The sequence below is a fragment of the Salmo salar genome, chromosome ssa07 (genome assembly GCF_905237065.1).
Source record: "Salmo salar chromosome ssa07, Ssal_v3.1, whole genome shotgun sequence".
NCBI classification, from domain to species: domain Eukaryota; kingdom Metazoa; phylum Chordata; class Actinopteri; order Salmoniformes; family Salmonidae; genus Salmo; species Salmo salar.
In genome coordinates this window covers 63,574,502-63,586,630 of record NC_059448.1, presented here as the reverse complement: position 1 = coordinate 63,586,630, position 12,129 = coordinate 63,574,502, and the positions used below count along the sequence as shown (strand labels likewise).

Here is a 12,129-nt window from a genome sequence, read left to right as displayed (position 1 = left end):
TGGACTACTGTTAAACAGAGCCCTATTCCCTATACAGTACACTACATTTCACCAGAGCCCTATTCCCTATATAGTGGACTACTTTTAACCAGAGCCCTATTCCCTATATAGTGGACTACTTTTAACCAGAGCCCTATTCCCTATATAGTGGACTACTTTTAACCAGAGCCCTATTCCCTATATAGTGCACTACCTTTGACCAGAGCCCTATTCCCTATATAGTGGACTACTTTTAACCAGAGCCCTATTCCCTATATAGTGCACTACTTTTCACCAGAGCCCTATTCCCTATATAGTGGACTACTTTTAACCAGAGCCCTATTCCCTACATAGTGGACTACTTTTAACCAGAGCCCTATTCCCTACATAGTGCACTACTTTAGACCAGAGCCCTATTCCCTACATAGTGCACTACTTTTCACCAGAGCCCTATTCCCTACATAGTGCACTACTTTTCACCAGAGCCCTATTCCCTATATAGTGGACTACTTTTAACCAGAGCCCTATTCCCTACATAGTGCACTACTTTAGACCAGAGCCCTATTCCCTACATAGTGCACTACTTTAGACCAGAGCCCTATTCCCTACATAGTGCACTACTTTAGACCAGAGCCCTATTCCCTATATAGTGCACTACTTTAGACCAGAGCCCTATTCCCTATACAGTACACTACATTTCACCAGAGCCCTATTCCCTACATAGTGCACTACTGCTGACCAGAGCCCTATTCCCTTCATAGTGCACTACTTTAGACCAGAGCCCTATTCCCTACATAGTGCACTACTTTAGACCAGAGCCCTATTCCCTACATAGTGCACTACTGTTGATCTGCTGTGGCTTTGTGAACAGCAACGTAAAAGGACCTTCCATCTAGCAACAGTCAACATGTTATCCATTACTAACACCTACAGTTTCCATCAGTCACCATCCAATGGTACTTGTCCTCTCTCCATCACACTATCCATGTTACAATACCGTATGCGGAAGGGTCGGAACACATTTTTAGTTGAGCGGATCCATTTCATTTCACAGTTAATGCGTTTTGAATTGTGGATAATGAAGTGTGCTGACAGGGTTCACTAAATTCCAATAATATAGTAATGTAGCTTTCAACTAGTTCTACTGAGGCTATACAGTACATTGGTGCTGCTGGCGGACTCCATCACACAACTGCTCTCTCCATGGTTGTGTCCCAAACGGTACCATATGCCCTGTATACAGTTGAAACTGGAAGTTTACATACACCTTAGCCAAATACATTTAAACTCAGTTTTTCACAATTCCTGACATTTAATCAGAGTAAAAATTCCCTGTCTTAGGTCAGTTAGGATCACCACTTAATTTTAAGAATGTGAAAAATCAGAAGAGAGAATGATTTATTTCAGCTTTTATTTCTTTCATCACATTCCCAGTGGGTCAGAAGTTTACATACGCTCAATTAGTATTTGGTAGCATTGCCTTTAAATTGTTTAACTTGGGTCAAACGTTACGGGTAGCCTTCCACAAGCTTCCTACAATAAGTAGGGTGAATTTTAGCCCATTCCTCCTGACAGAGCTGGTGTAACTGAGTCAGGTTTGTAGGCCTCCTTGCTCGCACACGCTTTTTCAGTTCTGCCCACCAATTTTCTATAGGATTGAGGTCAGGGCTTTGTGATGGCCACTCCAATACCTTGACTTTGTTATCCTTAAGCCATTTTGCTACAACTTTGGAAGTATGCTTGGAGTCATTGTCCATTTGGAAGACCCATTTGCGACCAAGCTTTATCTTTCTGACTGATGTCTTGAGATGTTGCTTCAATATACCCACATAATTTTCCATCCTCATGATGCAATCTATTTTGTGAAGTGCACCAGTCCCTCCTGCAGCAAAGCACTCCCACAACATGATGCTGCCACCCCTGTGCTTCACGGTTGGGATGGTGTTCTTTGGCATGCAAGCCTCCCCCTTTTTCCTCCAAACATAACGATGGTCATTATGGCCAAACAGTTCTATTTTTGTTTCGTCAGACCAGAGGACATTTCTCCAAGACGTACAATCTGTCTCCATGTCCAGTTGCAAACCGTAGTCTGGTTTTGGAGCAGTGGCTTCTTCCTTGCTGAGCGGCCTTTCAGGTTACGTCGATATAGGACTCGTTTTCCTGTGGATATAAATACTTTTGTACCTGTTTCCTCCAGCATCTTCACAAGGTCCTTGGCTGTTGTTCTGGGATTGATTTGCACTTTTTGCTCCAAAGTACGTTCATCTCTAGGAGACAGAACGCGTCTCCTTCCTGAGCGGTATGATGGCTGTGTGGTCCCATGGTGTTTATACTTGCGTACTATTGTTTGTACAGATGAACGTGGTACCTTCAGATGTTTGGAAATTGCTCCCAAGGATGAACCAGACTTGTGGAGGTCTGCAATTGTTTTTCTGAGGTCTTGGCTGATTTCTTTTGATTTTCCCATGATGTCAAGCAAAGAGGCACTGAGTTTGAAGGTAGGCCTTGAAATATATCCATAGGTACACCTCCAATTGACTCAAATGATGGCAATTAGCCTAACAGAAGCCTCTAAAGCCATGACATCATTTTCTGGAATTTTCCAAGCTGTTTAAAGGCACACTCAACTTAGTGTATGTAAACTTCTGACCCACTGGAACTGTGATACAGTGAATCTGTCTGTAAACAATTGTTGGAAAAATGACTTGTGTCATGCACAAAGTAGATGTCCTAACCGACTTGCCAAAACTATAGTTTGTTAACAAGAAGTTTGTGGAGTGGTTTAAACCCGAGTTTTAATGACTCCAACCTAAGTGTATGTAAACTTCCGACTTCAACTGTAGTGCACTACTTTAGACCAGAGGTCAAAGGTCCTCTTTCTTCTTCACTTTAAAGCCACGTGTATAACAGGTGCCTCCCTCCCTTCGTCCTGGCCACCACTACTAATCTCAGAGTTTAGTTTAACTCACCCTCCATGTTTACCTTTACCCCTGACCCCTATTCAGAGGACACAAGAGGGGGAGAGAGGGTAGAGAGAGAGGGGAGAGGAGGAGAGATTTGGTGAGAGAGAGGAGAGATGGGGTGAGAGAGAGGAGAGGTGGAGTAGAGAGGAGAAAGGAGGAGTAGAGAGGAGAAAGGAGGAGAAAGAGGGGAGAGGAGTAGAGAGGAGAAAGGAGGAGAAAGAGGGGAGAGGAGAGGAGGAGGGGGAGAGAGGAGCGGAGGAGGGGGTAGGGAGGAGAGGAGGTATTGGTATTTTATTAGGATCCCAACTGTTGCGAAAGCTGCAGATACACTTCCTGGGGTCCACACAAAACATGAAACATGACATAATACAGAACATCAATAGACAGGAACAGCTCAAGGACAGGACTACATGAATTTAAAAAAGGCACACGTAGCCTACATATCAATACATACACGTAAACTATCTAGATCAAACCATCTAGGTCAAATAGGGGAGAGACGTTGTGCCGTGAGGTGTTGATTTATCTGTTTTTTTAAACCAGGTTTGCTGCTCATTTGAGCAATATGAGATGGAAGGAAGTTCCATGCAATAATATCTCTATATACTGTAACTGTACACTTTCTTGAATTTGTTCTGGATTTGGGGACTGTGAAAAGACCCCTGGTGGCATGTCTGGTGGGGTAAGTGTGTGTGTCAGAGCTGTGTGTAAGGTGACCTTGCAAACAATTTTCACAATAATGTTTCTAATAAAAATAAGTGATGCAGTCAGTCTTTCCTCAACTCTTAGCCAAGAGAGACTGGCAGCATAGTATTTATATCAGCCCTCTGATTACAATGAAGAGCAAGACGTGCCGCTCTGTTCTGGGCCAGCTGCAGCTTAACTAGGTCTTTCTTAGCAGCACTTGACCACATGGCTGGACAATAATCAAGATAAGACAAAACTAGAGCCTGCAGGACTTGCTTTGTGGATTGTGGTGTCAAAAAAAGCACAACATGTTTTTATTACAGACAGACCTCTGCCCATCTTTACAACCATTTAATCTATATGTTTTGACCATGACAGTTTACAATCTAAGGCAACGCCAAGTAATTTAGCCTCCTCAACTTGTTCAACAGCCACACCATTCATTACCAGATTCAGCTGAGGTCTAGAGCTTAGGGAATGATTTGTACCAAATACAATGCTCTTAGTTTTAGATATGTTCAGGACCAGTTTATTACTGGCCATCCATTCCAAAACTGACTGAAACTCCTTGTTCAGGGTTTCAGTGACTTCATTAGCTATGGTTGATTCATTCTATAGCTAGAGGACTCCTGACATCTCCAGGAGTGATGAATATAATGTTGTTGTCTAGTACTGTCTTTCTGCTAGCTAGGGCCGACTACTTTAAGTGCTACCGGTCTTCCCAGTGTTGACCTCCTTTTTACTAGAGGCTGTTCTCCTACTAATCTCACTGCAACCTCCCTCCAGATCTCTGTTCTCCTACTAATCTCACTGCAACCCCCCTCCAGATCTCTGTTCTCCTACTAATCTCACTGCAACCCCCCTCCAGATCTCTGTTCTCCTACTAATCTCACTGCAACCCCCCTCCAGATCTCTGTTCTCCTACTAATCTCACTGCAACCCCACTCCAGATCTCTGTTCTCCTACTAATCTCACTGCAACCTCCCTCCAGATCTCTGTTCTCCTACTAATCTCACTGCAACCTCCCTCCAGATCTCTGTTCTCCTACTAATCTCACTGCAACCCCCCTCCAGATCTCTGTTCTCCTACTAATCTCACTGCAACCTCCCTCCAGATCTCTGTTCTCCTACTAATCTCACTGCAACCCCACTCCAGATCTCTGTTCTCCTACTAATCTCACTGCAACCTCCCTCCAGATCTCTGTTCTCCTACTAATCTCACTGCAACCCCCTCCAGATCTCTGTTCTCCTACTAATCTCACTGCAACCCCACTCCAGATCTCTGTTCTCCTACTAATCTCACTGCAACCTCCCTCCAGATCTCTGTTCTCCTACTAATCTCACTGCAACCCCCCTCCAGATCTCTGTTCTCCTACTAATCTCACTGCAACCCCCCTCCAGATCTCTGTTCTCCTACTAATCTCACTGCAACCTCCCTCCAGATCTCTGTTCTCCTACTAATCTCACTGCAACCCCCCTCCAGATCTCTGATCACTACTTTGTTTCCTTTTCTGTCTCCCTTTCCTCCAACCCTAGCCACTCAGCCCCTACCTTCTCTCTCTCTCTCTCTCCCACTACTATCTCCTCTTCTATCCTAACATCTCTCCCTTCTGCTAAATTCTTCTCCCTCCTGTCTCCGGATTCTGCCTCTTCAATCCTACTCTCCTCCCTTTCCGCATCCTATGACTCGCACTGTCCCCTTACTTCCCGGCCGGTTCGGCCCTCCCCTCCTGCTTCGTGGCTAAGGGACTCATTGCGAGCTTACAGAACAGGGCTGCAGGCAGCTGAGCGAAAATGGAGGAAAACTAAACTTCTGGAGGACTATCATCCTTTCACACCCTCCTCTCTACCTTCTCTTTCTCTGTATCTTCTTCTAAAGCGACTTTCTACCACTCTAAATGTCATATGTCTGCCTCTAACCCTAGGAAACTCTTTTCAACCTTGTCCTCCCTCCTTAATCCTCCACCCTCTCCCTCCTCCCTCTCTGCGGAAAAAGGTTGACGACATCTGCTACTCATTCACTCAGCCTATTGAGTCCACTGGTCTCCCTCACACAGAACTACCCTACGCCTTGACCTCTTTCTCCCCTCTCTATCCAGATGACTTCCTGTTGTCTGGCTACCCGACAACCTGCCCACTCGATCCCATCCCCTTCTCCGTTCTCCAGACCATCTCTGGAGACTTTCTCCCATTCCTCAATTCCCTCATCAACTCATCCCTGACAACTGGCTACGTCTCCTCTGACTTCAAAATGGCCCGAGTTGCTTCCCTCCTCAAGAAACTTGACTCATCTGACGTCAAAAACTATAGATCTGTATCCCTTCTTTCTTTTCTTTCCAAAATACTTCAGCGTTCTGTCTCTGATCAACTTCCTCGTTATCTCTCTCAGAACAATCTTCTTGACCCTAACTAGTCAGGCTTCAGGACGGGTCACTCAACCGAGACTGCTCTTCTCTGTGTCACGGAGGCTCTCCGCACTGCCAAAGCTGACTCACTCTCCTCTGTTCTCATCCTCCTAGATCTATCCACTGCCTTCGACACCGTGAACCATCAGATCCTCCTCTCAACCCTCTCAGGGCTGGTTGTCTCAGGCTCTGTACACTCTGCATCCTATCTGGCAGGCCACTCCTACCAGGTGACATGCAGAGGATCTGTGTCTGCACCACATACTCTCACTACTGGTGTCCCCCAGGGCTCGATTCTAGACCCTCTTCTCTCTATACACCAAGTCACTCGGCTCCGTCATATCCTCACATGGTCTCTCCTATCATTGCTATGCAGATGACACTCAACAACTTTTCACCTTCCCGCCTTCTGACACCAAGGTGGCAACACACATCTCTGGTTGCCTGGCTGATACCTCAACTGGGATGTCAGCCCACCACCTAAAGCTCAACCTCGACAAGATGGAACTGCTCTTCCTCCCGTGGACGACCTGCCCGCTCAAAGACCTCTCCGTCACGGTTGACAACTCCACAGTGTCACCCTCCCAGAGTGCAAAGAACCTTGGTGTGGCCCTGGACAACACCCTGTTGTTCTCTGCAAACATCAAAACAGTGACCTGTTCCTGCAGGTTCATGCACTACAACATCCGTAGAGTAAGACCCTACCTCACACAGGAAGCGGTGCAGGTCCTAATCCAGGCACTTGTCCTCTCCCGTCTGGACTACTGCATTTCGCTGTTGCCTGGGCTCCCTGCCTGTGCCATCAAACCCCTGCAACGGAACAGCAAGAGGAACTGCCCCTCCCTACCTTCAGGCTCTGATCAAACCCTACACTCCAACCCGAGCACTCCGTTCTGCCACCTCAGGTCTCTTGGTCCTCCCACCCCTACGGGAGGGCAGCTCCCGCTCAGCTCACTTAGTTCTTCTATGTCCTGGTACCCCAATGGTGGAACCAGCTTCCCCCTGAAGCTAGGACAGCAGAGTCCCTGGTCATCTTCCCAAAACATCTGAAACCCTACCTCATCAAACAGTATCTTACATGATCCTCCTCCTCACCTCAAAAAACTTAACCAGGACTTGCACTTGACCCCCCCCCCAACTCTACTGATAGCTACGTTATTGAAAAAAAATGACTTTATATGGCTGTGATATGTGGTTGTCTCACCTCAGTATCCTTCCATCTAAGTTGTCAATGTCAGGAGGTTTGTCATTATTGATTGATAACAATAATGTTTTCACACACTAACTTTACAAAATTCAAACTTAAAATGTTTTTAGTTCATTATTAGTTTTTCTATGGATGAATATGATGGCTCACTGTTCGTTGTTGACATTTTCTGCCTAAGTTTGCCCACTTTGCCAATGAACTAATCATTCAAATAATTGCCAACATCAAATGGTTTTGTGATTAATAAGCTATCTGATTCGATGAAAGATGGAGTTGAATTTGTCTTTCTGCCCATAAAACTTTTTTTTCTCCATCATTCTTTAGATCATTGATCTTGGCTTCATAATACAGTTACACATAATTTCTCAATTTGCAGTAAGTCAGCCAGTCAGATGTGCAGACAGACATATTATCTCATTTCAACCATACAGTTTTTCACTTCCTCATCAATCCATGCAGTTCTAACTGTCAGTTTAACAGGTACATGCTTATCAATAATCGGAAAGAAGCAATTTCACAAAGTGCAGCGTCTGGATGCTCCGTATTAATCACATCAGACCAACAAATATTTTTAACATCATACACACTCCTTTGTATGATCTCTTATACACTGTTTTAGCCCAGCTGTTGGAACCTTTTTTTAGGGGGTAGATCAGATAGATTGTAGCTTCCATCTATGTAATTGTCTGCATCATTTCTAATCCCCCATATATATATATATTTTCATATGTGTTATTTCATAGTTTTGAAATCTTCACTCTTATTCTACAATTTAAAAAATTGTACAAATAATTAAAAACCTTTGAATGAGTTGGTATGTCCAAACTTTTGACTGGTGCTGTATAATAGCAACACCTCCCCCATAAGTATCCCTGTCTCTTCTATAGATGTTATATCCTTGTATTGCTACTGCTAAACTCAGCAAAAAAAGAAATGACCCTTTTTCAGGTCCCTGTCTTTCAAAGATAATTCGTAAAAATCCAAATAACTTCACAGATCTTCATTGTAAAGGGTTTCCCATGCTTGTTCAATGAACCATAAACAATTAATGAACATGCACCTGTGGAACGTTCGTTAAGACACTAACAGCTTACAGACGGTAGGCAATTAAGGTCAGTTATGAAAACGTAGGACACTAAAGAGGCCTTTCTACTGACTCTGAAAAACACCAAAAGACAGATGCACAGGGTCCCTGCTCATCTGCGTGAATGTGCCTTAAAAATGCTGCAAGGAGGCATGAGGACTGCAGATGTGGCCAGGGCAATAAATTGCAATGTCCGTACTGTGAGACGCCTAAGACAGCGCTACAGGGAGACAGGACGGACAGCTGATCGTCCTCACAGTGGCAGACCACGTGTAACAACACCTGCACAGGATCGGTACATCCGAACATCACACCTGCGGGACAGGTACAGGATGGCAACAACAACTGCCCGAGTTACACCAGGAATGCACAATCCCTCCATCAGTGCTCAGACTGTCCACAATAGGCTGAGAGAGGCTGGACTGAGGGCTTGTAGGCCTGTTGTTAGGCAGGTCCTCACCAGACATCACCGGCAACAATGTCGCCAATGGGCACAAACCCACCGTTGCTGGACCAGAGAGGACTGGCAAAAAGTGCTCTTCCCTGACGAGTCACGGTTTTGTCTCACCAGGGGTGATGGTCTGATTCGCGTTTATCGTTGAAGGAATGAGCGTTACACCGAGGCCTGTACTCTGGAGCGGGATCGATTTGGAGGTGGAGGGTCCGTCATGGTCTGGGGCGGTGTGTCACAGCATCATCGGACTGAGCTTGTTATCATTGCAGGCAATCTCAACGCTGTGCGTTACAGAGAAGACATCCTCTTCCCTCATGTGGTACCCTTCCTGCAGGCTCATCCTGACATGACCCTCCAGCATGACAATGCCACCAGCCATACTGCTCATTCTGTGAGGGATTTCCTGCAAGACAGGAATGTCAGTGTTCTGCCATGGCCAGCGAAGAGCCCGGATCTCAATCCCATTCAGTACATCTGGGACCTGTTGGATCGGAGCGTGAGGGCTAGGGCCATTCCCCCCAGAAATGTACGGGAACTTGCAGGTGGCTTGGTGGAAGAGTGGGGTAACATCTCACAGCTAGAACTGGCAAATCTGGTGCAGTCCATGAGGAGGAGATGCACAGCAGTACTTAATGCAGCTGGTGGCCACACCAGATACTGACTGTTACTTTTAATTTTGACCCCCCCTTTGTTCAGGGACATATTATTCCATTTCTGTTTGTCACATGTCTGTGGAACTTGTTCAGTTTATGTCTCAGTTGTTGAATCTTGTTATGTTCATACAAATATTTACACATGTTAAGTTTGCTGAAAATAAATGCAGTTGACAGTGAGAGGATGTTTATTTTTTTGCTGAGTTTATATCATCAAATGAATTATCTAAGTGAGTTTCAGAAATGGCTAATATATGAATGTTATCTGATGTTAGCAAGTTATTGATTTCATAAACCTTATTTCTACGGCTACATATATTAATATGGGCTATATTCAGCCCTTCTGTCACGGTTGTCGTAGGATGAAGCGGACCCAAAGTGCAGCGTGATTATCGTTCCACATATTTTATTGAACTGTGAAACTATGCAACACAACAACAAACCGTGACGCAGCGGTGAACCATGCACTAACTCAAAAACAATCTCCCACTAACCCAGGTGGGAAAAACACCTACTTAAGTATGATCTCCAATTAGAGACAACGATGACCAGCTGCCTCTAATTGGAGATCATCCCAAACAAAAACCCAACATAGAAATACAAAACTAGAACATAACAACATAGAAAATCTAAACTAGAAAAAAAAATGTCACGCCCTGACCTACCCTACCATAGAAAATAACAGCTTTCTATGGTCAGGACGTGACACCTTTCCTGGGGGGCTTATCAGAGATATACATAATATGGAAAAGAACAAACAAAGCAAGAGAAAAAAGAACACATTTAGCAGTCCATTAATCAATTGGTGTGTGTGTGTGTGTGTGTGTGTGTGTGTGTGTGTGTGTGTGTGTGTGTGTGTGTGTGTGTGTGTGTGTGTGTGTGTGTGTGTGTGTGTGTGTGTGTGTGTGTGTGTGTGTGTGTGTGTGTGTGTTGCGGGGTTGAAGCTACGAACCCATAGGCTTGGCTCTCTAATCCCTTCCAGGCTTTTGGGAGGGAGGGTGGACAATGAGCCTTTCATATCGGATATAAGCAATATCCCCAAGCACTCTGGCAGCTTTCATGCCCAGGATAAGTTATATTCTCCTCTGGAGCACAGCTTCAGGATAATCTTTGTTGAGAGAGATGTACGTTCCCCTCAAGTTATTGGCTCTTTCCAGAACCGCTACCTTGTCCTTGAACCTCAAGCACTTGAATACTATCGGCCTGGGCCTGTCTGTGTGTGTATGTCTGTGTGTGTGTGTGTGTGTGTCAGTTTATCAGAAGATCCACAAGACTCCTAGCCAGTCCCCTGAGAGGACAGGTGTGTTTGTGTTCATGTGTGCTTTCCTAGTCTTCCTATACGTGTGAGCCCCACCCTGTGGTGTGTCTTTACTATGGACTAAGTGATATATGACATGCTATTTTATCAAATCAATGGTCTCTTCTCATCACTGTCTGGTCTCTTCTCTCTAGTCACTGTCTGGTCTCTTCTCTCTCTTCTCTCTAGTCACTGTCTGGTCTCTTCTCTCTCTAGTCACTGTCTGGTCTCTTCTCTCTAGTCACTGTCTGGTCTCTTCTCTCTCTTCTCTCTAGTCACTGTCTGGTCTCTTCTCTCTCTAGTCACTGTCTGGTCTCTTCTCTCTAGTCACTGTCTGGTCTCTTCTCTCTAGTCACTGTCTGGTCTCTTCTCTCTAGTCACTGTCTGGTCTCTTCTCATCACTGTCTGGTCTCTTCTCATCACTGTCTGGTCTCTTCTCTCTAGTCACTGTCTGGTCTCTTCTCTCTCTTCTCTCTAGTCACTGTCTGGTCTCTTCTCTCTAGTCACTGTCTGGTCTCTTCTCTCTAGTCACTGTCTGGTCTCTTCTCTCTAGTCACTGTCTGGTCTCTTCTCTCTAGTCACTCTCTGGTCTCTTCTCTCTAGTCACTGTCTGGTCTCTTCTCTCTCTAGTCACTGTCTGGTCTCTTCTCTCTAGTCACTGTCTGGTCTCTTCTCTCTAGTCACTGTCTGGTCTCTTCTCTCTCTAGTCACTGTCTGGTCTCTTCTCTCTAGTCACTGTCTGGTCTCTTCTCTCTAGTCACTGTCTGGTCTCTTCTCTCTAGTCACTGTCTGGTCTCTTCTCTCTAGTCACTGTCTGGTCTCTTCTCTCTAGTCACTGTCTGGTCTCTTCTCTCTAGTCACTGTCTGGTCTCTTCTCTCTAGTCACTTTCTGGTCTCTTCTCTCTAGTCACTGTCTGGTCTCTTCTCTCTAGTCACTGTCTGGTCTCTTCTCTCTAGTCACTGTCTGGTCTCTTCTCTCTAGTCACTGTCTGGTCTCTTCTCTCTCTAGTCACTGTCTGGTCTCTTCTCTCTAGTCACTGTCTGGTCTCTTCTCTCTCTTCTCTCTAGTCACTGTCTGGTCTCTTCTCTCTAGTCACTGTCTGGTCTCTTCTCTCTAGTCACTGTCTGGTCTCTTCTCTCTAGTCACTGTCTGGTCTCTTCTCTCTAGTCACTGTCTGGTCTCTTCTCTCTAGTCACTGTCTGGTCTCTTCTCTCTCTAGTCACTGTCTGGTCTCTTCTCTCTAGTCACTGTCTGGTCTCTTCTCTCTAGTCACTGTCTGGTCTCTTCTCTCTAGTCACTGTCTGGTCTCTTCTCTCTAGTCACTGTCTGGTCTCTTCTCTCTCTTCTCTCTAGTCACTGTCTGGTCTCTTCTCTCTCTAGTCACTGTCTGGTCTCTTCTC

The 12,129-nt window shown here is 45.3% G+C and overlaps 1 protein-coding gene across 1 annotated transcript in view; it reads left to right on the top strand.

Annotated features, from left to right (window-relative positions):
* The window catches only part of LOC106609797 (voltage-dependent L-type calcium channel subunit alpha-1C), a 588,474-nt gene that overhangs the window by 505,970 nt on the left and 70,375 nt on the right, over window positions 1–12,129 (top strand). The gene's annotated exons all lie outside the window — the stretch shown is intronic.